The following is a 27782-nucleotide window of genomic DNA, read 5'->3' as shown; positions in this document are numbered from 1 at the left end:
ATAGCATCCACCATCTCACGACCCCACTCAAGACATCTCCCAACTTTTGAAATCAATACTACTATATATTTCTATTAGATTGTCTCAATTAGATTGGATCACTAATCTCATCTTTAAAAAAAAAAATTACAATTGGTATTTGCTTAGAGTAAGCCAAAATTTTGGTAGAGCTTATCTAGACAAGAGTTGCCCATAATTTTCCTTTATAAAATCTTAAATCCTCTCAAAACACAGGGAAAAAAACTGTTTCTTTTCTTTATCTATGTTTTTGTATTTTTTTTTTTTTTGGTTTTTTGACCCAAAAAGATTGGATTCCACTAACATTGGTTGGCTTTAAACCTAAATTAAAAATGTAAAAAAGTGTAATTGAAGTGAAGTTTTTTTTCTCCTTTTTCCAACAAATAGAACATGATATCAAAGTGATAAGGAAATCATATATACCAATAATGGCTATTCAAGAGAATTAATTGGTGGCATGGGCCAAGAAAAATCATTGTTGTTTTGATTGGGCCATTTAAGAAAACAATGATTGTGGCCCATATTTCCTAATTCTTTAACTTTTTTTTGCAACCAATCATGTGGTGAACATACATGTGGCCCATGGAGATGCTCCTGTTATCCACATGGAAAAGTGGAAAATAAAGGTCATTTAAGAAACATGGCCCACAAAATGCCAAATATTTTGACAATTCTAATTCTATTTCTTTTCAACAGTAAGTTTTAGTTTATGGTAAAATGACAATTTCATTACAGTTGACAATTTATGGGCCTCAGACTTGACAATAGAACAATTTATTGTATAACTGACCATGGTTTCTTATTTTTAGAAAAAATGTTATAATTTCGAAATAAAAAAATATTATAGACATTAGAATTTAAATCATAAATCTATTATATGTCATTTTTAAGTACAAGAATAAATTGGCTTAAATTTCGGACTTGATCATAGCTTTTATGTATTGAAACCAAATTCAGATGCCTTATTACACACAAAATTTTTTATTTAATTGAAAAAAGAAAAAAATATTATAGAAAATATACATTTCAAAGCAAAAACCCTTTTTTATATATTTTTCATAACAAAGTAAAAAAGAAAAAGTGTTATCTTATGGCCACATTATGAAATTACTATTAGTGATCTTTTTTAACAAGCACATGTGAACAAGTACTAATTTTAAAACAAAAAAAAAGTCTAAATACTTTGTTCTCTCTTTAATAAGTATAGTAAAAAATAAATTTTATATTTATATTTTGAATCATTAACTTGTTCAATTATTTATTTTATTTTGTTAATACATACATATATATTTCAATACTATAAAGATTCATACTTTTTTTTTTTACATTTAGTGGGAGGTAAAAAACAAAAAAATTAAAAATTGAATTTATTTCTAATAATCCTACTTATTATTTTGAAATTATAGTGGGAGTAACTACAAAAATTATTTATATTTGGGGTCTTTTACTAATAAAAATACTCAAGTTTCAAGATTTTAGTGGGGGCAGCTGCCTCCAATGCCCCCACCCTTGATCCGTCTCTGCCCATTATAGCTAGTAGTTTGATTTAGGTTGAAATTGGATTTTATTACTTCTCAAGCAGTTACTACCATAAATATATATCCAATGTTCACATCTTCCTTCACTTTCGAGTAATGTTTTGTCACATTTATTACATATTATAAGTTTTCTTACAAGTTAATTCTTATATCTCCATGGCTAGCTGTGTTACCAATTCAACCATGAAGAAATTTCATTCATTCAAGCGTTTGTTCCTTGTGTTTTCCTCGCTCTTAACGTCAAACAATCCCAACAATAGCTTCCTATTCATGAGGGTGATGTTATCCCAAAGCATTACCACCAAATCAACCTCACCCATTTTACGGGACCTGAAAGCATCGACTTTGATTGCAAAGGAAAATAGCCATATGTTGGTGTATCTGATGGTAGAATACTCAAATGGCAAAGGTAAAATCTTGGTTGGGAAGAATTTGCCATACCTTCACCATTCATTTTACTAAACCTGTAGTTGTCTAATGTTAGGTAGCTCTTAGCACTGGAAGGTTATGGAGCATTCAAAATGATGCCCTTGATCCCATTGGGATCAAATATGACCAAGAAGGAAAAGTTATGAAACAATTGGATGGATATGGTGGAATTACATTCGACTCCATTAGTGAAGTTAATGAGTTCAATGGAACATTACTGATTGGTTCAGTAACCAAGCCTTATGTCGGCGTCTTAAACACCTAGAATTTTCAATTTTTATATTTCGACTTTTCATATAGTTTAGGATTAGGGTGAGACAATGTACTTCTAACTATTATATTTTGCCTATAATTAGTGTAGGCACTGATTTTATCCTAATCTACTGTTTTATTTTTTATAATAATAATATTTAACAAAACAAAACAAAACAAAAAAAGAAAAAAAACAAAACAAACAAAAAAACAAAACGAAAATCAGATAGAAGTCAAGGAGTTGGTACGGCTCCGAGCTGCCCGACCAACTCCGCGATCAACTCCCTGTCAGCCACCCAACCAACTCCCTGACCAACCCAACCAAACCCCCCGACCAGCCTCCTGCCAGCCACCCTACAGCTACCAACTAACCACCCTACAGCCAGCCAAATCCCATTTAATTGAAACTCTTTAAAATCAACACATAAACTCTAACAAAAAGGAAGAAAAAAAAATTTTGGAGGTGAGAGTTCTAAAACAAAAATTTTTCCAACTTGAGAGTTCAGGAATGAAAAATTCTGATCTACCCACCCAAACACCCCAAATACCCAAACAAAAGCCAACCGAAAAAAAAAAAAAACCACAAACAGAACCCGATCTGTCGCACAAAAAAAAAATTTCAAAAAAATACAAAAAAATCAACACAGTCCTCCCCGCAGGGAGGAACCCAGCGCCAAGCTTCCTGCACAAAGAAGAAAAAGAAAGGTCAGTTTCAAAAACAAAAAAAAAAGAGAGAAAGAACGTAAAAAAAAAAATGCCGAAACTTTGACTGCAGATCTATGAATTTTGAGACTCTTTTTGGTGAAAAGGAGGTTAGATCTGCGCTCAGGGGCTCGAGAAGAGCTTGTGCTGAATTTTGAAATTTTTCGACCATCGGAGACGGCGACCGGTGGCCGACGAACGGCGGCCAACGCGGTGCCCCGACGGCCGGACAGCAACCAACCGGCGGACCTTTCCTCCAGCTCTTTTTCTCCCTCTCTCCTTTTTTTTCTGAAACAGAAAGCCAAATGAACTAAAAAAAAAATTTCAGCTATATATAGCAAGGCAAAAACTCAAAACGACGTCGTTTAGGGAAAGACCCAAAACGACGCCGTTTCAGCTAAGGGGTATCCGCGCATTGACCCGGATCCGACCCGGGATCCGTGCAACCCGACCCGTTGATTCGCCTCCCTCATCGACTCTGACCGATTTGACTGGACTGGATCGAACTGCTTAGACCGAACCGAACAGATAGTGAACCGCCGAACCAACCAGACAGAACCGAACCGCCATGCCGAACCGCCAGACTGAACCGCGTGTTGATCGGACCGTTGACCGGTCCGATTCAGGTAAAAAAAATTTTTTTTTCTTATTTTTTATATATTATTTTTTTAATATTTATGTATGTTAAAATATTTATATTTATTAGATTAAATGACGAAATTGTGATTAAATTTTTTATAATGAACTTTAAAACAAATAATATAAAAATAAATTTAATAATAATACTAAAGTAATAAAAAATGAAAGAAAAGAAAATTTTTATCCGACGATGAGATTCAAAGGTATTCCGAGTAGTGATGCCTACGAAATCTCTAGGTGAGAAGATTTTTTTTAATACTACCAGCGTATTGGAGTATTTATAAAAAAATTTTCAATACAGTAAGATTTTTTTTTTAATAATAAATAAAAATTGGCTAATAAATTAAAATATAAGTAATAAAAATAAGAATAAAAGAAATTTAATCCAAGGATGAGATTCTAAAAGTATTCCGAGTGGAGATGCTTTAAGAAATTTTTAGGTAAGAAGATTTTTTGTAAAATATTACCATCGTATTGGAATATTTACAGAAAATCTTCAATATAATTAAATTCCTTTTTTTCTTCAAAATTTTAATCAAAATTAAAAAATTAATAAAATAATTAATAAAATTTCTAACAAAGGAGAATAAAATGTGTGCATGAACATGGTAACATTTTGCATTGCATGCATGATATTTTCTTACGAAAAATAAATTCGAGCCTCCGAAGATGAGATTCTAAAAGTATTCCGAATAGAGATGCTTTAAGAAATCTCTAGGTGAGAAAGAGTTCTTTTAATGTTACCAACGTACTGGAACATTTTAAGAATTATTTCAATAAAAAGGTTTTAATTTATTTTTTCTCGAGAATAAATTTTTTTTACATGATATTTTCTTACGAAAAATAAATTCGAGCCTCCAAGGATGAGATTCTATGGTATTCCGAGAAGCGATGCCTAAGAAATCTCTAGGTGAGAAAATGTTCTTTTAATGTTACCAACGTACCGGAACATTTTAAGAATTATTTCAATAAAAGGATTTTGATTTATTTTTCTCAAGAATAATTTTTTTAATAAATAAAAAAATCAAAGAAATTATTTTTCGAATATTGAAAATAAGACTGTTTGTATCAAGATCAAAGGATAACACGTTGTTAATCGGTACTATTTTTTTACGGGCGTTGTGGGGGTGCTAATCCTTTCCCACGCGTAACCGACTCCCGAACCCAGACTGTTTCGCAGACCATAAAATTATCTTTTTAATAAATTTTAATTAATTTTAAAATTTCATTGAAAGGATATGTTTTAATAGGTGGCCAATCGCACCTAGCCAAAAAAGATTGGTGGCGACTCCGTTAATTTTTTATTTTGTTTCCAAATTCGTCGGGCGGACACAAAACCGTTACGACAGCTTGACGACTCCACTGGGGAATGCCTTTTGTTTTCGAGAGTCAGGCCAAAATTAACTACTTGTTATCCTTAAATTTTGATTTAAAACAGTCTTAATCAATTTCTTAAATCTTTATTTTTCATTTTTAGTAAAAAATAAAAACAAAAAATAAAAAATAAAAACAAATCAAAAAATAAAAAGCAAAAAAATTCACACACATTTCTCTTACTATGCCTCTTATGTTTTATTTTTTATATATATTACTGTCAATAAATTAGGATATATTTGCACACAATGGCACGATACATCTCATACATGAGCTCTATACCCAGGCTCCGTCCTTTATAGGAGAAAGTAAAGTACCTATACTTTCGTGAGGTGATAACCTCCGCAATGGCAAGCGAAATACTTTCACTCGAATTGAACCCTTTCCGTTCGTAGCCTGTAATGGGTGAGGATCGGGGTGCCTTACTAGTCCATCATGGACGACAGTAAGGAACAATTTGGAAACCTTTAGACCCTGTCAATCCAAACCCAGCATATAATAAGCCTAAGAAACCAACCTTATGTAGAGCTCCGCCCACCTTCTTGTAGAAAATATCCAAGAACAAAAGTTATGTATAATACGAAACAAAACAAAACAAACAAAAAAATCTCAAAACACAAAAACAAAACAAAAAAAAATATTTTTTTCTTAAACCACATCCTCACACTAACTCAATTTTGTTACATTAATCATATCATACAGTTTTACATCGAGATATTTACTCTAGGACATTTCTCCTAAGAAGTTTTCATGGATCCCATAGAACTACAAATTTGCTCATCCTCAGTCAGTGTGCCATGTGAGTCGTATAATGAAGTACATGTTTGGTCGAAAGAGGCTCAACAAAAGAATAAAGATTGTTTGCCTACCAGTTATGTGTCTGAATTACCCGAAAAAGTACATTTAGATCTCACACAGAATGATTTAAAAGAGTTAGCTGCTGTCTGGGGTCAGTTAAGTAAGGGAGGAAAAGAAAGCTTTTGCAAAAAATATGGGAAGATTGCATCCCTCATTTCAGTAGTGGTTGATGAACAGCTGGTCAAAGTAGCTATACAGTTTTGGGATCCATCCTATAGATGCTTCACTTTTAATCAGAAAGATTTGGTGCCAACCATCGAGGAGTATTCGATTTTGCTCGATATAGAACTACAATATCCAGATAAAGTATTTACCCGAAAGCCAAAATCAGATTATCGTAAAAAGTTAGCCAAGCTTATGGAGGTTAAAGTAGAAACCATTGATTCATTTGTGAAGTTTAAAGGTGTACATCTCGGCATTCGTTGGGACTTTTTTCAAAATTTCATTCAGGAGCATTTGGATAATGATCAAGGTATGGATGTGTTTGCTCTAGCATTGTATGGCATGGTAATCTTTTTGAAGACTTTGGGTTACATTGAGATAACTGTGGTAGACTTTTTCGAGCAAATTAAAACCCAAACAATTAATCCCGCTCCAGCAGTCCTAGCCAAAACCATCAGGTCATTGAATTTCTGTCGATGAAATGGGAAAGGTCTATTCATAGGATGTGCATCTCTATTATAAGTATGGGTCAAAAGTCATTTCAAATGTGGGAAGAGTGCATTCTCGAAACCATATCTTCGAAATAAAACACCACTCGAAGAATTTTGCAAAAGCCAATGGCCGACATTAAAGACTAAGGAAGAATGGGTCCTTTTCTTGCGAAAGATTACTGAGGATGAAATCGAATGGATGACGCCTTGGATGCCTCGTGTGCCCTTGTTGTATCGTGGAGGAAATGGGCCATGGATTCCGTTATTAGGGCTATGGGGCGTTATAAGTTACGCTCCATTGATGACACTTAGGCAATTTGGTGTAAAATAGTTTGTTTCTGCTACTCATAACCTGGTCCAAGTAGAATTCATTTATGGGAAATCGAATCCATTAAGAACTTCGGAGCAGTTGATCCAAGCATGGAAGAGAACACAAAGAATGAGGTTAGGGCCTCTTATCGACAAAGTCACTTCTGACTACCAAATTTGGAAAGTAATGCGGCCCAGAGACATAATACTTCCTCCTGATGATAGCTCATATCAATTGGTTAATCTTTCAAAAGAGGTGCAATTATCAGAAGTTGAGCTTATCAAGAAAGAATTAAAAGCTGAAAAAGAAGAAATAAGAAGAGAAAATTTGAGACTTCACAAGAAAGTAGGGCAATTAAAATATGAAACAGAGATACAAGGGAGCATATTAGAAAAAGTCATAAAAGAACGAGATTTGGCTAATAGTGACTTGAAAGATCTACACCAAGAAAATAAAAGGTTACGAGTTCAATTCAAAACTAAAAAAGTTACCAAGTCTTACCTTGGCTGACAACGTGAAATGGATGAGCTCCAAGAGGGAATAAACCAATGGAAGGGCAAAGCTCAAGAAAAGTAAGAAGAGACCACTAAAATTTCTCAAGAATGTCAGAATTGGAAGGGATTATACTCTACAACCTCAGCAAGATTGGTGGAATGCCAAAATGAAAAGGAAAGATTAAAAGTCATGCTCGTAAAAGAGAGAAGAAAGCACTTCGAAGTACTGAACGAAAAAGAATCACTTCACCAGGTGATTCAAAGGTTAGAGCTACAACTGCAAGACCACAAAAGCCATATTTCAGCAATGATAGATGAGTGGCATAGAAGGAAAAAAGATTGGATCTTCACATGTGATTCAAAAAGGGATGCTCACATGAGATGGAAGGCAGAAAGCTTAGGGAGGCAACAATACATAGAGCACTTGACTAATCAAGTTTGCAAGGCAGTAAGGAAAGCATGGGAGATGGTTGAAAAGGTAGAAGCATTAAAAAGAGAAGTCAATCCCATAAGAGAATATGGACAGCGCCTAGTGAACTTTCTAGATGAGGTGAAGGACCATTATGAGCAAGTCAAACGCTTCTATGGATATAACTCTAGGGTGTTGAATCCAATGTAATAAAAGTTGTATGGGATCAATAAAAATTTTTGATGTTGAAATTCGTCCAAGAATAAATATCTCTCACTTGCATTCATGCATCATATACATCATTTTTCATAAAACAAATTTTTAACACATAGCATTCTAATTTTTTTTTGTCAAAATAAAAACTTTGTGGTAATAAAGGTTCAAGAATAGCTCGCCCATCAAAAATTTCAGCCCAACCCACTCGTCATTCATACAATACTAGGACACAGATAAGAATCATGGAGCAAGAACAAGCCAGTCGATTTGAGAGAATTGAGAAAGCTCAAGAAGAACTAAAAGGAGATCTTAGTACAATAATGGATATGCTCAAAAAACTTGACAAAGGAAAAGCAGTGGAAGAAAATCTTAGCTTTCAAGAACAATCGCCAGATATGGTAGATCCTGTCTATCCTCCAGGGTTTGAGCCACGATTGAACCAACATTCACAAGGAACTAGAGTACCAATTCTTACTCTCGATGGATATCCTAATCCTTATCCAGGAATGACATCCATACCTGCTCCAGGACAATTTCAAAATTTTGTTAATCCCATTATGATAGAAAAATCACCTGAGCCAATCTTAGTTCCTGATTTGGATGATCCCAAGGAAAGAGAAAAACTAGGGATGAAGACACCTGAAAAGGTAGAAGATACTAGTGCCCGAAAGAAGATGAAGTTATTGAAAGAAAGGCTTAGGGCTGTAAGGGAATGAATTTTTATGGCTCCACAGATGCGGCTGACCTTTGTTCAGTTTTAGATGTGGTAATTCCGCCTAAATTCAAGATCCCTGAATTTGAAAAATATGATGGCATAAAATGCCCTTTGACCCACATCACCATGTATTGTCGAAAGATGGCAGCATATGCTCGAGATGAAAAGTTGTTAATGCACATATTTCAAGATAGTCTTATGGGTTCTGCAGCTAAATGGTATGTCTAGTTAGATAGAACTCATATTCGTTCTTGGCAAGAGCTTACAAAGGCATTTCTTACATAATATCGACATATTATGGATATGGTTCCAGATCATCTGTCTCTTCAAAGCATGGAAAAAAAAGTAACTGAATACTTCAAAGAGTATGCACAAAAATGGAGAGACGTGGCTGCACAAGTTTAACCTCCTCTCACTGAGAAAGAAATAACTGTTTTATTTGTGAACACTTTGAAAGCACCGTATTATGAAAGATTGATAGGCAATGCAACCAAAAACTTTACAGATATGGTGATATCAGGTGAAATCATTAAAAATACCATAAAGAATGGTAAGCTCGATGCGAGAGAGACAAGTGGAGCAAGAAAAGCTGGAGCTCCCAAAAAGAAAGAGAATGAGGCTCAAGCAGTGAACTATATGGGCCAACAATTCAGAGGTTTCACACCTTATCCTACATCAGTATACCAGACCCATTACCCTTCTGTAAACCATGTTACATCCATCCCTCATTCATATCAACCATACCAGTCATTATCACAACCAGCTTATCCACCTTATTTTCAGCCATCCTTTCAGACACCCACCTACAATCATCCTGCCGCACCTATCAGACCAGGATGGAAACCTAGTCCTAATATTAGTTTGAGAGCCCCGAGAAATACCCAAGAAAAAACCACTTTTGATCTCATTCCCATGATATACATAGATTTGTATCCCAGACTTGTTGAGAAACATCTGCTTGCTCCTGTTATCATTGAACCTATGAAACCTTCATTTCCCAAATGGTATGACCCCAATGCACATTGTGATTATCATTATGGGAATCCAAGTCATTCCACTGAGAACTGTACTGCTTTGAAGCGTAAAGTGCAGGGGTTAATCAATGAAGGAGTATTAAATTTTGATACCAGCCAACAAGGGACTTCAAATGTCAATGGGAACCCTCTACCAAATCATATCAGACCATCAATAAATGCTTTGGTTGATGGGCAAACAAGCTATGTGAAAAGAAGAATAGAAGAGGTCAAAACTCCTATGGCTAAAGTGTTCGAAGTATTGGTCAAAGCTGACATGTTAAAGCCAATAGAACCTCAAAATTACTCTGAAATAATTAACTCAACTGAAAGTTGTAATTATCACAGAGGTGTTCTGGGGCATTCTATCAAGAATTGTCATCAATTCCATCAGGAGGTGCAAAAATTGATGAATAAAGGTCGAATAGAGTTTTACCAAGAAAGAAAAGAATTGGTGAAAGCTGAAGTGTCTACCATTGATTCAAAGAATAAGTTTATACGTAGACCGATAACTATCTATTATGATGAAAAGCCAACATCAAAGCTAGAAAAGCCCGTCTCTCGACCAGTGGTGACAATTAAAGTTCTTGGCCCTTTTCCATATCAGAATGATAAAGCAATACCTTGGAAGTATGATGGCGTAGTTAACCCAGACACTGCCAACATAACGGGTGTAGGAGGCATAACTCGAAGTGGAAGGTGTTATACCTCAGAAGCTCTAGAAAAAGCTAGAAAAAAGAAAGCCAAGGTAGGAGAAGAAAATGAAAGTCAGAGTGATCTTGACACAACTCTAGAAAAAGAATGGCAGAAGCCAGTATCTGAAAGTGAAGTAAGAGAATTTTTAAAGTTAATAAAACATAGCGAGTATAGCGTGGTTGAACAGCTTAACAAGATGCCAGCTAGAATTTCGCTATTGTCATTATTGCTCAGTTCAGAGTCACACCGTAATGCTTTGCTGAAAGTGTTAAATCAAGCATATGTGTCTCACAATGCTTCTGTTAAATATGTGGAACAGCTTATTGGCAATCTGACGATTTCAAACTATATCTCTTTCAGTGATGAAGAGATTCCTCCTGAAGGTAAAGGAAGTACCAAGGCTCTTCACATTACTGTGAAATGTAAAAGTCATATAATGGCTAAGGTTTTGATTGATAATGGTTCATCCATCAATGTTATGCCCGTGACTACTTTGGCAAAACTCCCTGTTGATAGATCTTATATGAAACCTAGTCATATGATAGTGAGAGCTTTTGATGAAACCAGAAGAGAGGTGCTAGGAGATATATAAGTGCCATTGCAAATTGGCCCATGCATTTTCAATGTGAAATTTCAAGTTATGGACATCTCTCCTTCATACAGTTGTTTATTGGGTAGGCCATGGATCCATATGGCGGGTGTTGTTCCATCTTCATTACATCAAAAAGTCAAATTCATTATTGAAGGGAAGCTAACATGTGTGGCAGGAGAAGAAAATTTATTAGTAACTCAACCGATAAATACTCTTTATGTGGAATCGACAGATGAAGCTCTAGAATGTTCTTATAGATCTTTGGAGATTGCCAATGCAACATATATAGCTAAAAGAGCTAAATTATATTCGTCACACTTATCTACGACTACTAAAATGGTAGTCAAACAGCTTACCAAGATGGGATGGCAACCTAAAGCCGAACTTGGGAAGAACTTGCAAGGAATCACGAAGCCATCAACCATATATGAAAAGAGAGACAGATTTGGCTTGGGATATAAACCAACAAAAGGGGACAGAGTAAGAATGGTGAATGAGAAAAGAGATAAGAGGATAGCTAATCTTAAGGGATATGAGCCGGAGTCAGAGCCCATAGTCATTCCATACCTCTATGATTCTTTTCACTCGGGAGGATACATTTATTCAGATTTACCTGGAGCCTTAAGTGCAAAATTCATGAAAAAATTTTCAGAGCTGGCCATTCAAATGGTGGATGATGAAGAAAAGAAGAGTCGAAGTGTATAGCTGTTTTGTACCCTTGTCCCTCAGATTTTGAGCTGGATAATTGGAAAGTTACAGAGCTGCCTGTTGTTTTTAAAACTTTGGGAAAGTAATGTGAAAACTTTAAATCCCTAATTACTTTTTACGAGTATTAAGAGATCTTTTATGGTGTGTTTATGTTTGTCATTTTAATAAAAGACTTAGAAGATGCATCCACATTTCTTCTATTGTTTTTATCTTCATTTTACCTTTCATTCTTTTCTTTCCTACATTTTCTTGCCATTCCATTTTTGTGTGCCAATATTCTCTTCATCTTACCCTTTGCAAGGTCCCAAATAATGAACATGAAGATAATCATGGCAATAATCTCGGATTTGATTTTAAAAACTTAATTCATATTGATAAACTTGATAATGAGGAAGATTCAGATAACTACACACTGCCTCCTAATTTGTTAAAATTAATAGAACATGAAGATAAGCCAATTGAACCCCACCAAGAAATTACTGAATCAGTAAATTTGAGAGATGGTGAGAACAAAAGAGAGGTCAAAGTTGGTACATCTCTTTTACCAGCTGAAAGAAAGAAGCTAGAAGAGCTGCTCCGAGAATATGTAGATGTGTTCGCATGGACTTACCAGGATATGCCAGGACTCAACACTGATATTGTAGAGCATAAGTTACCTTTAAAATCAGGATGTAAGTTGATGCAGCAAAAGCTAAGACGCATGAAACCAGAGATGCTGCTAAAAATTAAAAAGGAAGTGAAAAAACAATTCGATGCTGGATTCTTAGAAGTGGCAAAATATCCTGAATGGGTAGCCAACATAGTGCCAGTTCTTAAGAAGGATGAAAAAGTGAGAATGTGTGTCGATTATCGAGACTTAAATAGAGCAAGCCCCAAGGATAACTTTCCTTTACCTCACATCGATACTCTAGTGGATAATACTGCTAGGCACTTCATATTTTCCTTTATGGATGGTTTCTCAGGCTATAATCAGATCAAGATGGCTCGAGATGATATGGAAAAAATTACATTTGTGACCATGTGGGGGACATTCTGTTACAAAGTTATGCCTTTTGGATTGAAAAATGCTGGTGCTACTTATCAAAGAGCAATGGTGACTCTTTTTCATGACATGATGCATAAAGAGATAGAAGTGTATGTAAATGATATGATTACAAAATCTCATGAAGGAGAGGATCATATAGTCAATCTTAAAAAGTTGTTCGATAGATTGAGAAGATTTCAGTTGAAGTTGAATCCTGCCAAATGTACATTTGGAGCCAAATCAAGAAAACTATTGGGCTTTGTAGTCAGTGAAAAAAGAATCGAAGTGGACCCGGATAAGATACAAGCCATCCAAAACTTATCTCCTCCTCATACCTCAAAAGAAGTGTGAGGTTTCTTAGGGAGATTAAATTATATTGCTCGCTTCATCTCTCAACTCACTTATAAGTGTGATCCTATTTTCAAGCTTCTCAGAAAACATGATCATGGAGAATGGAATGACGAATGCCAAGAAACTTTTGATAAGATCAAAGAGTACTTGTCAAATCCACTTGTGTTGGTCCCACCAAAGCCAGGAAAACCTTTGATTTTGTACTTGACAGTGCATGAAAATTCAATGGGATGTGTGCTGGGGCAAAGAGATGAAACTGATAAGAAAGAACGAGCAATTTACTACTTGAGTAAGAAGTTCACTGATTATGAGTCAAAGTATTCACCATTAGAGAAGATGTGTTGTGCATTAACCTGGACAGCTCGAAGGCTTAGACAATACATGCTTTATCATACTACTTGGCTCATAGCAAAGCTGGATCCTATTAAGTATATCTTCGAAAAACCCTCATTGACAAGAAGAATAGCACGGTGGCAGGTTATGCTTTCAGAATATAATATCATTTACGTGACTCAAAAGGCTATAAAAGGGAATGCAATAGCTGAATTCCTTGCTGATCGTGCAGTCGAAGATTATGAGCCAATGAAATTAGATTTTCTTGATGAGGATGTGATGGCCATTGAAAAAAATGAACCTGTTGAAAAATCATGGAGGATGTATTTTGATGGAGCTGCTAATGCTTTAGGTCATGGTATTGAGGTAATTTTGATATCTCCTGATGGACATTATTACCCCATCACAGCCAGATTAAATTTTAATTGCACAAACAATGTGGCTGAATATGAGGCCTGTGTTATGGGTTTACAAGCAGTAATTGAAAAGAAGATCAAAGTGTTAGATGTGTTTGGAGATTCAGCTTTAGTCATCTATCAGTTACGAGGTGAATGGGAAACAAGAGACTCTAAGTTGATTCGATATCATAAATACATCTCTGAGTTGGTCAAGCAATTTAAAGAAGTTCACTTTGAGCATCTACCTAGAGAGGAAAACCAAATTGCTGATGCACTGGCTACTCTAGCTGTAATGATCAAAATAGATGCAAATACTGAAATCCAACCCATCAAGTTGGATGTGAAAGATGTACCAGCACATTGCTCAGGTGTTGAAAAAAAAATTAATGGAAGGCCATGGTATCATGATATCATGCAATACATTAAAAGCCAGCAGTACCCAGAACATGCAACAGAAAATGATAAGAGGACTATTAGAAGATTGGCTATGAATTTCTTCATTGACGGAGATATCCTTTACAAAAGAGGTCGAGACCAAGTGCTCTTAAGATGTGTAAATGTAGCTGAAGCAAAGAAGATTATTGAAGAAGTGCATGATGGAGTTTGTGGGGCACATGCAAATGGTCATATGATGGCTAGACAAATTATGAGGGCTGGCTATTATTGGTTGACAATGGAGAATGACTGTATTGATTATGCTAGGAGATGTCATAAATATCAGATTTATGCTGACAAGATTCATGCTCCACCATCAACATTACACGTTCTAGCTCCTCCCTGGCCATTCTCAATGTAGGGCATGGATGTCATTGGTCCCATCACTCCAAAAGCTTCGAATGGGCATAGATTCATTTTTGTGATGATTGATTACTTCACCAAATGGGTAGAGGCTGCATCATATGCTAACGTGACCCGATCTATGGTATGTAAGTTCATGAAAAGAGAGATAATATGCAGATATGGGCTTTCGGAGACAATTATTTCTGATAATACCAAAAACTTGAACAACAAAATGATGAATGAAGTATGCACTCAGTTCAAGATCCGTCATCGTAATTCGACACCATATCGTCCAAAAATGAATGGGGCAGTGGAGGCTGCAAATAAGAATATCAAGAGAATCCTAGAAAAAATGACTGAAACTTACAAAGATTGGCATGATAAGTTATCTTTTACCTTGCATGCTTATAGAACATTAGTCAGAACGTCTACTGGAGCCATACCATTCTCTTTGGTATATGGTATGGAAGCTGTGCTACCAGTCGAAGTGAAAATTCCCTCACTAAGAGTCCTGATGGAGGTAGAGTTAGAGGAAACAGAATGGGTTTGAAATCGCTACGAGCAGTTAAACCTCATAGAAGAGAAAAGACTGTCAGCACTTTGTCATGGTCAATTATATCAAAAGAGGATGATGAGAGCACATGACAAGAAAACTCATCCCCGTTGCTTTAGGGAAGGAGACTTAGTGCTAAAAAGATTCCTTCCAAATCAACATGATAATCGAGGGAAATGGACACCAAATTGGGAAGGCCCGTATGTGGTGAAAAAGGTTTTTTCTAGCGGGGCATTGATTTTGGCAGAAATGGACGGAGGTGATTTGCCTACCCCAATAAATTTAGATGTTGTGAAGAAATATTTTGCTTAAAAAAATGATGACTTATCTAAGTTGAAAACCTAAAAAGGCGGCTTAGATGTGAAGCAAAAGCATCATCAAGAAAAGATCCCACAATGCAGGGGCAAGTGTAGTTTGACGAACTCTGAATAATCAAGAAAGTCATCTGATTTAGTTTTAGAAAAAGAATCTGAGAATATTTTGTTCATGATTATCTTGTGATCATTCTTTTGACACCTTTATTTCAACTCAAACACTTTGACATACACTTGTTATCAGCCATAGGAAATACATTATCCTTCATTTGAAAATAATGCCTATCATTTCTTTTATCCTTATTTGATATTTTTTTTGTTCATTAGAGAAATATGTGATTGCATTTTATCTGTCTTGAACTTAAAATGATGAAAAGAAAAATAAACATGAAAGATCTCAGCATTACTTTTAAAGTTGACAAAGGTAAATGAAAAAGGATGAGAAAAGCATGACAAGACATTGATGTTGTAGACTTTTGAAGAAAAAATATTGTGGTCAGATGTTGAAGACAGATTGGTCATATAAGAATTCGGATAAAAGAAGCCGAAAGCGAGAGATTTCCAAAACTTTTTTACTACAATGAACGATTTTGATTGCATTACATGCATTACATCATGAACACTCAGTACATGCATCCATGAAAAGTTGTAACAAAGATAGAAATTTTCCTTTTCTTAATGAAAAAAAACAAGATTTTGGTAAAGACAATGATCAAACAAAGGAATTCAAAAGAGAGAAATTTACCTGTTCAAAGATGAAAACTCAAATTTGAAAACAGATGAAAAATTTTAAAGTTGTTGAGCCTCTGCTGAGAGGAGTTTTTTTCAAGAGATTTTAAAGTCGTTGAGCCTCTATTGAGAGGAGCCTTTTCATGAGATTTTAAAGTTGTAGAGCCTCTGCTGAGAAGAGCTTTTTCAGATGAGATTTTAAAGTTGTTGAACCTCTGCTGAGAGGAGCTTTTTCAGATGAGATTTTAAAGTTGTTGAGCCTCTACTGAGAGGAGCTTTTTCAGATGAGATTTTAAAGTTGTTGAGCCTCTGCTGAGAGAAGCTTTTCCAAAAGAGATTTTAAAGTTGTTGAGCCTCTACTGAGAGGAGCTTTTCCAGATGAGATTTTAAAGTTGTTAAGCCTCTGCTGAGAGGAGCTTTTCCAAAAGAGATTTTAAAGTTGTTGAGCCTCTGCTGAGAAGAGCTTTTCCAAAATGAAATTTTAAAGTTGTTGAGCCTTTGCTAAGAGGAGCCCTTTCCCAAAATAAAAAAAATAAAAAAAAATCACGATTTATTTTCGAACAAAATCGTTGTCTTTGTCTTTGCCCTATTCTTGATTCTCAATAATGTGCAAAGAAGGGCAGCTGTAGACACCGATTTTGTCCGGATCTACTATTTTATTTTTTATAATAATAATATTTAACAAAAAAAATAAAAAAAGAAAAAAAAATAAAAGAAACAAAAAAACAAAACGAAAATCAGACAGAAGTCAAGGAGTTGGTACGACGCCGACCAACTCCACGACCAACTCCCTGTCAGCCACCCAACCAACTCCCCGACCAACCCAACTAAACCCCCCGACCAGCCTCCTGCCAGCCACCCTACAGCTACCAACTAACCACCCTACAGCCAGCCAAATCCCACTTAATTGAAACTCTTTAAAATCAACACATAAACTCTAACAAAAAGGAAGAAAAAAAATTTTGGAGGTGAGAGTTCTACAACAAAAATTTTTCCAGCTTGAGAGTTCAGGAACAAAAAATTTCGATCTACCCACCCAAACACCCCAAATACCCAAACAAAAGCCAACCGAAAAAAAAAAAACCACAAACAGAACCAGATCTGCTGCACAAAAAAATTTTTTAAAAAAATACAAAAAAATTAACACAGTCCTCCCCGCAGGGAGGAACCCAGCGCCAAGCTTCCTACACGAAGAAGAAAAAGAAAGGTCAGCTTCAAAAAAAAAAAAAGAGAAAGAACGTAAAAAAAAAAAAATGTCGAAACTTTGACTGCAGATCTATGAATTTTGAGACTCCTTTTGGTGAAAAGGAGGTTAGATCTGCGCTCAGGGGCTCGAGAAGAGCTTGTGGGTGAATTTTGAAATTTTTTGACCATCGGAGACGGCGACCGGTGACCGGCAAACAGCGGCCAACGCGGTGCTTCGACAGCCGGACAGCAACCGACTGGCGGACCTTTCCCCCAGCTCTTTCTCTCCCTCTCTTTTTTTTTTTCTGAAACAGAAAGCCAAATGAACTAAAAAAAAAATCTTCAGCTATATATAGCAAGGCAAAAACTCAAAACGACGTCGTTTAGGGAAAGACCCAAAACGACGCCGTTTCAGCTAAGGGGTATCCGCGCATTGACTCGAATCTGACCCGGGATCCACGTAACCCGACCCGTTGATCCACCTCTTTCATCGACTCTGACCGGTTTGACTGGACCGGATCGAACCGCTTAGATCGAATCGAACCGGTAGTGAATCGCCGAACCAACCAGACCGAATCGAACCGCCATGCCGAACCGCCGAACTAAACCGCGTGTTGACCGGATCGTTGACCGGTCCGATTCAGGTAAAAAAAATTTTTTTTTATTTTTTATATATTATTTTTTAATATTTATGTATGTTAAAATATTTATATTTATTAGATTAAATGACGAAATTGTGATTAAATTTTTTATAATGAACTTTAAAACAAATAATATAAAAATAAATTTAATAATAATACTAAAGTAATAAAAAATGAAAGAAAAGGAAATTTTTATCCGACGATGAGATTCAAAGATATTCCGAGTAGTGATGCCTACGAAATCTCTAGGTGAGAAGATTTTTTTTAATACTACCAGCGTATTGGAGTATTTATAAAAAAATTTTCAATACAGTAAAGATTTTTTTTAATAATAAATAAAAATTAGCTAATAAATTAAAATATAAGTAATAAAAATAAGAAGAAAAGAAATTTAATCCAAGGATGAGATTCTAAAAGTATTCCGAGTAGAGATGCTTTAAGAAATCTCTAGGTGAGAAGATTTTTTGTAAAATATTACCAGCGTATTGGAATATTTATAGAAAATCTTCAATATAATTAAATTCCTTTTTTTCTTCAAAATTTTAATCAAAATTAAAAAATTAATAAAATAATTAATAAAATTTCTAACAAAGGAGAATAAAATGTGTGCATGAACATGGTAATATTTTGCATTGCATGCATGATATTTTCTTACGAAAAATAAATTCGAGCCTCCGAAGATGAGATTCTAAAAGTATTCCAAGTAGAGATGCTTTAAGAAATCTCTAGGTGAGAAAGAGTTCTTTTAATGTTACCAACGTACTGGAACATTTTAAGAATTATTTCAATAAAAATGTTTTAATTTATTTTTTCTCGAGAATAAATTTTTTTTACATGACATTTTCTTACGAAAAATAAATTCGAGCCTCCTAGGATGAGATTCTATGGTATTCCGAGAAGTGATGCCTAAGAAATCTCTAGGTAAGAAAATGTTCTTTTAATGTTACCAACGTACCGGAACATTTTAAGAATTATTTCAATAAAAGGATTTTGATTTATTTTTCTCAAGAATAATTTTTTTTAATAAATAAAAAAATCAAAGAAATTATTTTTCGAATATTGAAAATAAGACTGTTTGTATCAAAATCAAAGGATAACACGTTGTTAATTGGTACCATTTTTTTACGGGCGTTGTGGGGGTGCTAATCATTTCCCACGCGTAACCGACTCCCGAACCCAGACTGTTTCGCAGACCATAAAATTATCTTTTTAATAAATTTTAATTAATTTTAAAATTTCATTGAAAGGATATGTTTTAATAGGTGGCCAATCGCACCTAGCCAAAAAAGATTGGTGGCGACTCCGTTAGTTTTTTATTTCGTTTCCAAATTTGTCGGGCGAACACAAAATCATTACGACAATTAGTAAGTTTTAATCATATTATTTTCTTTATTTTTATTGTAACTTTTTTTACTTTCTAGTAAAGTGGAGAGTATTAAAGAAAAAAGCAAGTTGTTCATAGAAAATATCGTTCATATTTTAATACTAATAACAGTTTATTTTTTAATATTTCTTAAGAAGATCAAATTACACAATGTATTTTGCCACTTTTAAATGTTTGTTTGTATATATCTTAAGCCTAAACAAGATTGTATTTGTATTTGCAATTTATTTAATTATTTTGCATTACTTTACTAATGTTATGGAATTGATAATTTACAATAATTCCTTTAACTTGAGTAGAGATTACAATAATAGGAAAATTCAACAATGAAGTTGATTTGTCACAAATTGACATATGGTAAAAAAGTTCTGAAATTATTAGATCTCAGGTTCAAATTCCATCATATTATTGTGAGTAACCAACCGAAGGTAACATTCTCCGAGCAATATGCTCCGATCCCAAGGTTAGGTTAATTGATGAAATGCTATAAAAATGAAATATTCACAAAATTAATTACCTCATCAAACTAATAACTAATTCAGACAGAGCAAAAAAATATGAAGCAATGTCGAAACTTGTATGGTTCGCCTGTTCACCTAGTTTTAGACTTAAAAATCCTAAATCTCTTTTCCTCAATTCCTTTCACTTTTACCCAATCAGATGCAATGCAATGCAATGCAATGCAATGCAAGATGATAAGCAGTACGCTTAACAGGCGGCCTCTTGATTTCGGACAAAGGGATCCAAGGTTGTAACACTTTGACACCTGATTTTGAACATCTTGACCAGATCAATTACAAATATATAGCCACGGTAGTTTTCACGAAATCAAGTAATAGGAGAGGAAAGTGAAGCTTTATGGTGTCTTGGTAAGAAGTTGGGTTTATCTTCTATTTGGAAAAATTGAATCTCTTGAAAGGTTTTTTTATTGAAGAATTTTTGTATGAATTGATTGACCCTAAGACTAAATTTATTTGTTTGGTGAGTGTAGCCAGGGAAGTACTAAATTTATGTTTCAAGATACGGTCTGCTTGGGGATTTGATGAGGTGAGTTGCGTTGGTGGCTTCTTTTATTGTAAGGAGTTTGAAATTTTGACTTATCAACTAGTTTATTGGCTCGGATATTTAAGATATGATTCGTAATTAGCAGGGACATCATTGGGTTTGTGATATGCTATTTTGAAGATGATTTGTTATTCATGGTCGTTGTTAGTTTGTTCAAAGAACTATATATGTGATCTGAAATTCGTATTAAATTTTACTATTTTCACATATTTGAGCGTTGAATGTTAGCTGATATGGGTTTATATTTATGGTTTTGGTGTGTTGAGCTTGGTTTCCTTCCTTGATCCAAAGCCCATTCATCAAGGATTTTTTAATCTTTTAATGCTTGATCGTAAGATTTTAAATTCTTATGATAAGAAAAAGAAACAAAAAAGTGTGACAGCAAAATAGAGAAAAAAATTTTGTCTAATTTCGATTAAGTAGTTTGATCGAGATTAATTTATTATCTAATTAGTTTTTTTAACTCATACAATGTACAAGATTTTTTATTACACTTTTCATAAATTTAAATTTATTTTTTAATGAGTTATCTAATAAATAATCATATATATATATAAATATTAAGTAACAATTAAATAATAATTTATACATAATATATTATAATTCATCTAAAAAAAATCTAAATTTTTGTAAATTTTTAAGAATTATAAAAAAAATTTTTATTAAAAATATTTTCTTCAATTTATTTGCTAAATACTAAAAATTTTGCTACCGCTTTTTTCTTGTTTGATAAAAAATCAAGAATCAATATTTAAATAGTTAAGATTAATAATTGTTCTTATTAAAATGTTAATTTGATGGTGTGTACATATATATTTGATTGAACAACAAATCACAATTATTAATTTTGTTATAATTATTTGTTTTTTATTAGTTTTTTTTATTATTATTATATAAATATATTGGGCTAACAATTATTTTTATATATGTCAATAAAATAAAGTTATTTTTTAGATAAAAAAGAAACAATAATTTTGAAATAAAGTTATTTTTTATATAAAAGTTATTTATGTTATCCGTACAAACTTTCTTTTTTGAAATATTTTTTATTTTTAATCATTTTTAACATAATTGATAGCATTTTTTTGTGAATTAGATATGGTAATGATCATCATTCTTCTCATATCATCCATTGTAAACAAAGAAATTCGATAATAAAAAATATAACAAAAGGAAATAGATAATATAATTTTACATATTAATTTATCAAGATTGATTATAATTAATAGAGAATAAAAACATTAAAGAAATAAATAAAACAAAAAATATATAATACAAAAAGTTTATTATAATCAATCTAAGCAAATTTAAAAAAAGTTATGGACTAAAGAGAAATAAATAAATTAACCAAATATGTAACATAAAAATATTTGAATTAGAACATAAATAAAACATTATATTTGTTTTCAAATCAAAAACAAATTTTTATCTAATTTTTTTATCAACATTTAAATATCTCTTATTTTCAGATAAAAATGTAAGTTTTTATTACTTTAAACATATATGCTTTCTAGTCAATAGTTCATTAACTTATATAAAAGTATTAAATTTAAATAATTTATTAAATATTTTTTAATTTTGATAGATTTTGATTTAAATTTAAATAATTATCTAAAAATATTAAATTTAAAAAATTTATTAAATATAATTATTTGACAGAAAATAAAATTTTATTAAGTATATATACTTGGAACTGTTATTAAATTTAAAAAGAAAAGATAAATTATGATTTAATATATTTGAATTTAAATCTTACGCAAAATTTTTAATTTTAGATAGATTTTAATTTCAATTAAAATAATTATCCAAAATGTTGAATTTATATAATTTATTAAAAAATTTTACTCGATGAGTAAAATAATATAAATATTATCCTATGTGTCAATAAAAAAGATTATCCATCTAGGCATCCACATAAACAATTTTGATCATGTAACTTTGTATGTTATAATATAATATATATACTATATTAAATTAAAAATTTATCAGTGTATTTATGACTCATTATTTTTCAATTTAAACGGTGAAAATCGAGTTTCTAATTTTTTATCTATTAATTTTATGAGTATTTGTTAATCTCTAAATTTGTTAAAACTTCTGTAATTTTTTCTTACAAGATTATTTCTTTACCAAAATTATTTAATCTTAAGATATTGTAGTTATATACCTTTAGTTTTAGCTAAAGAAAATTTTGTATTCTCATTATTCTAATAATAAAAATTATTTGTTGCTGCTCATGATTTTTTTGTTATAGAAAAATTTTTCACATAAATTATTTGTGTCGTTGTACTTATAATTTGGTGATTTATTTACAAGCTCTATTTATTTGATTTTTGTTAGATTCACGTAAGAAAAAGATAATTTGATTTGAATGTTAACTAATATGGATTTATATTTATAATTTTGGTGATTAATTTAGATTTGTGTATTTGAAGCTTAGCTTATATTATTTACGTTTACTCCTAGCTTTCTAGCTTTTTCATTTCTTATTAATAAAAAGCTTTTGATTTATAAAAAGAAATAATAAAAGTTAAATTAAGAATACATGAAATTTGTCACAACAAAATACTTGCACATACATGTGTTAGAATTTTTTTTGGATTATTACTATTCGGTGATTTTATAATTTAATAAAATTAACTAATAAGCTTAGTTTTAATATGAGATAAATATGAAAATTTAAATATTTTAATTGTAATCATTTATGTGTAAATTTTACATATTTTAATAAGTTAACGTGGCTTAACGATTGTATAAGCCATTAACCTAATAAATTTTAGTGGATGTAAATACTTTATTTAGTTAGGAGTTCAATTTGTATTTTAAAATTAAGTTTTTAGAAGTTATTTATTTATTTATTTATTTTTATTAAATTTTTATTGATTTATTATGTTTTGGGAACAGATTAAAATTCTCAAAATAACGTTAGATTGAAATTGTTATGTTTAATGGGATTCAAATACTTGGCTAATGCATTTAGCCTCACTCTTGGGAAATAACTGAATAGCAATTGGAGTTGGATTCTAAAATTGAATTCTGGTGAGAGAGAAATTGTTAGAGCTCCGACCCGAGATCCGTCCGTGTTCTTTGGGATAGAACCGGGAATGGGAATAACGGTGGTGCTGGTGGAGATGATGATAATGGGACGAAGAGGCACAAAGTTATGGGCTTTGTTGGGATCCAAACTGGGTTCGGTTCGGCCGGTCGGAGACGGTCCTTGAGGAAGACTTGGATGCCTGCAGATCGGCATGGCCTTACAACGGTATATAAAATTTTTAATTATAGTAATTTAGTTATAATTTATTTTTTCATATGAAATTAATTGTATTTTCATTTTGATTTTAGAAGCAAACATTTAAGCTTGAATTATCAATTAAAATTATATTATGTTTCAGCATGAATTTAAGAACAATTAAGATCTGTATAGTTGCTACTCTTATACACTAAAATAAAAGCAAAGTCACATTTTTTTTCAAGAATTGAAAAAATCTGTAAATATTTGCTCATTTGTTAATCAAATACAACTTAATTTTAATAAATTTAATTTTTTTCAGGTTGGAAGAAGCAACAGGATTAGCTTTAAGGTTTGTTATTGGTAGAACCAATGATAAGTCAAAGATGGCAGAGCTGTAAAAAGAAGTTGCAGAATATGATGATTTCATTTTGTTAGATATTGAGGAGTATAGTAAGCTCCCATACAAAACGTTAGTTCTTTTTTCGAATATTTTAGTTATCCATTAGTCATGTGATTCATTTGAAAGAAGATCCCTCACTTAGAATTTGTGCTTCAGGTTAGCATTCTTTAAAGCTGCGTACACACTCTATGATTCCGAGTTTTACGTCAAAGCTGATGATGATATATATTTGAGGCCAGGTGAGTTGATTTATTAACTCTTTTATGCAGGTGTTTGGCGGTATATGTAATTAATGCATATTGAGTGACTTACTATGTTGTATGCTTGATTTGCAGATAGGCTATCACTTCTATTAGCAAAAGAACGTTCCCACTCTCAGACTTACCTTGGATGCATGAAAAAGGGTCCGGTATTTACAGATCCTAAGCTGAAATGGTTAGTATTGTTATATTTACTAGTTTGAACATATGGTTTAGATATCTCTATGTTTCAACTGCTTTTTGGCTTCATATTTGGGGTTAGTGTTGGTTGATGGGAGTGCCTTCTGCTGTAAATTGATAGAAAAGACAATAATTTGCTATCTTTGGTTGATATCGGCAATTCAATCGAGAAGGGAGAGGGAAGTTAAATGGCATCCATTAAAATCTAGAAAGCAGCAATTTTTGTTGGTTTTAAGGTAGTAGGAAAGGACCATGTAGAATCGTAAAGAATTTAAAACCAGATCACTTAAACCGGGCTACAAATTTATTCTCACTATGAAACTCGGCTAAATTCTTTTTGGCTTTAAGGGTATGATAGTAGGAAATGACCATAGGGATCCATAAAGAATGGAAAACCAAATCAGTTAAACTGGGCTACATTTTATTCTCAGTATCAATAAGTTTCTAAAACTTTAAGCCATAGCAGTTGTATTTCTTTCCACATCTTTGGTTATAATCACAGATCAGATATTTGATACAAGGAAGGCAGAGAAGTTTTTACTTATACATAATAATATTTGTCTTAGCATCTACTATTATTAGAATAATCATATAGAAATAATTACCCAAGTTATTAAGATGCCCTCGATCTTGAATTATCCATGAGAAAAGACAAACTTCTATCTTGATAATTTCATATTTTAAGATTATGATGCTCTATACCTTCTAATGTATGTATACATGCATGGATACATTATAGATGTATGTATGTATAAATGCCTGGATGAATATATGGACAAAAAGCTTTAAAAAATCCTCTAAATATTGAAAGATTTAAGATGCATGACACTGGTTTTCACTATAAAAAATGCATTTTGATCTTACCTCTTTATTATTAAGAAGTGTTCATTCTTGGCCATATGCATCTCAACTGCAATAAGCATCCTGTTCTTTCTGTTCACTTCCATCATTGGAGATTAGATGTGCAGTATAGGATGTTGTAATGTACCTTTTCACATTATATTTTGCCACTGCATTTTTCATTTACTTTTATATAATGAGGATATGATTTGAAGATTTTTGAGAAGTTGAGTATGTCATAGTTTTCTATTGTGAATTATGTTAAACAAGACTCAAGGTTAGAGCATATGGCACCAAAAAAGGTTGGCTTTATATTAACTTGGATGCTCATATACTTGTAGAGTGATCAGATTTGTCTAAATTCATGCAGTTATGAGCCACTATCCTATCTACTAGGCAAGGAGTACTTTCTTCATGCCTATGGTCCTATATATGCACTTTCAGCTGATGTTGTTGCAAGTTTGGTTGCTCTAAGAAACAACAGGTACTCTTAATGATTCCAGATCTAATCCCATAATTATCTATTAAACCACATCTCTATTATTGTTTCTTGTTCTCTCATCTATATTTGGGTCGTGGTTTTGTTTCCCAAATATTTCCAATTTCAACCCTTGTTTTGAACTTTCGGGTCATGGCCAGCCTTGTTCTCTCAAGACATCTAATATAACTGAAAAATTATCTATGCTGATGAAGCATTTTATCTTTCTCGTCCTCTGTTGTGATTGAGGAGGTTGGGCGGTGGTTTTAATGGAAATTCATAAAGAAAAGTGAGATAATATTAGGAAAGCTTAATCCAATATACATATTGCAACGTGTGCTTTCTCTTTGACAGCTCATTTGGTAACATTAGATGAAGTAATGTTACTAATGATGCTTCATCCACTACCTTTTCCGATCTCTGATTTGTTATGATGTTGTTCTATTTGTTATGATGTGTGAGCCAGAGTGTACTCCTACATCTATTGCTGTCTGGGATATCCCCAAATGTTCAGGTTGGTGTTCATTTAAAGCTTACAAATTGGTGCGCCAATAGTCTTTCTAAGCTTGCCAACTATCATTTATTTCTATGGACTTCAGAACGAGAAAAAGGGTTGGTGTAGATGATCCCCGAAGATTTGGATAGTGAAATATTAATGTTTTATATTTCCCACAATTCTCTTGGTATGTTCCCATTAGTCATATTGCAGGGGTACAACACGTGATCCATAGGTGTACAAGAATGTAGGTGATATGGACCCGATAGAGATTTCCTCAAAATCTGCATAAATCTGGTACTAGCTTAGGTCATCTCCCGTAAAACAACACTCCCTAATGGCCTTTTAATGGATTTAATATGATCGTTCAGAACAGCTCTTGACAGAAACCCGGACAGTGTTAACCTGCACTCTGACTATTTACTTGGTCCAAGATCAATAGAAAATTTTGAAGCCTTAAAGTTGCAAATGTCTTGTGATAGAACCATGGCTTCGAAATCTCCAGATATGTTGTGTTCTAACATTACCCTTGTTATTTAGGGCTATGCAATCCTGAGACAAAGCTATTGGAACTTCATCAGAAGGACACCTGCTTCAATAGTCCAACTTTACCGTCAGACGATGATTAGCTTGATTGGCCTAAACACAAATTCTTTTGAACATGGAAATGTGTTTTGGAGAATTGTTTGCTCTGTAAAGTTGATCTTGCTGCCATCAGACATCTAAACTTCCCTCCTCGTTCAATCATCCCAAGCCATTTTTGTCACCCACAATCTTTTTGTGTGTAACATATGTCTGTTTCTGTATTTTACTGATGATGTAAGTACTAAGCTGCCAAGATATTTTTACATTACCATTCTTTTTACCATTTTTAAAGATTAAAATGAAAAACCAATTCACTTGGTTCCATTGCCTATTGCTAAGTGTACTCTGCTAGAAATTGTGATCTTGAAATTACCCATTGACCTCAAACATTGGTCCTCAAAGTTTGCTGTTGGTAATGTGTCTTTTGCAGTCAATGTATCTATATTTTTTCTGCTTTCTCCATTGTAAGTGCCAAATCCGGTTATCATCCAAATTTGCTAACACATTTCTTGTAATAATAAGATGATAATTCACGATATAGAGAAACAAGGGAAGTGTAACAAAAAATGGTGTCTAAACATGTAAATTAAAAAAATATGAATAGCGATGATAAGTGCAATGAAAAGTGATTTTTAGTTCATATAATCAATTTTAAAAAATGATATTAAGTAAATTTAGAGTTTGAATCTTAAAACTTGCATTCTCATTTTCTATTCCTAAGTCGTGGCCTTTTTTATTTCAAAAGAAAGAAAAATATTGTTTGAAAAAAATTAATGAAAAAAATTCAAAGCTAAGAAATAGATTATTAAAACAATAAACCATGAAAATTAAATCAACTTATATAGATATAATACTAGTGATACTAATAAAAGTTACATTAAGAGTACATAAATTTATCACAAACAAATATAATACTAGTAATTCTAAGAAGCAAA

At 32.9% G+C, this 27782-nt stretch overlaps 1 pseudogene across 1 annotated transcript; it reads left to right on the top strand.

The window, feature by feature from the left end:
• Window positions 1–1712: 1712 nt before the first annotated feature.
• Window positions 1713–27263, top strand: LOC149511660 (putative beta-1,3-galactosyltransferase 14; annotated as a pseudogene). The gene is made up of 9 exons (XR_016333604.1): window positions 1713–1943; window positions 2041–2214; window positions 23432–23631; window positions 23925–24077; window positions 24165–24247; window positions 24344–24443; window positions 25659–25772; window positions 26171–26280; window positions 26803–27263. The product of XR_016333604.1 is annotated as a putative beta-1,3-galactosyltransferase 14 (transcript).
• The last annotated feature ends 519 nt before the right edge of the window (window positions 27264–27782 follow it).

Source organism: Durio zibethinus, chromosome 25, assembly GCF_047325235.1.
Source record: "Durio zibethinus cultivar Kanyao isolate XHJ-2024 chromosome 25, ASM4732523v1, whole genome shotgun sequence".
NCBI classification, from domain to species: Eukaryota; Viridiplantae; Streptophyta; class Magnoliopsida; order Malvales; family Malvaceae; genus Durio; species Durio zibethinus.
Note: the sequence above shows the minus strand (reverse complement) of the source record. Positions and strands in the feature narration are given on the sequence as shown.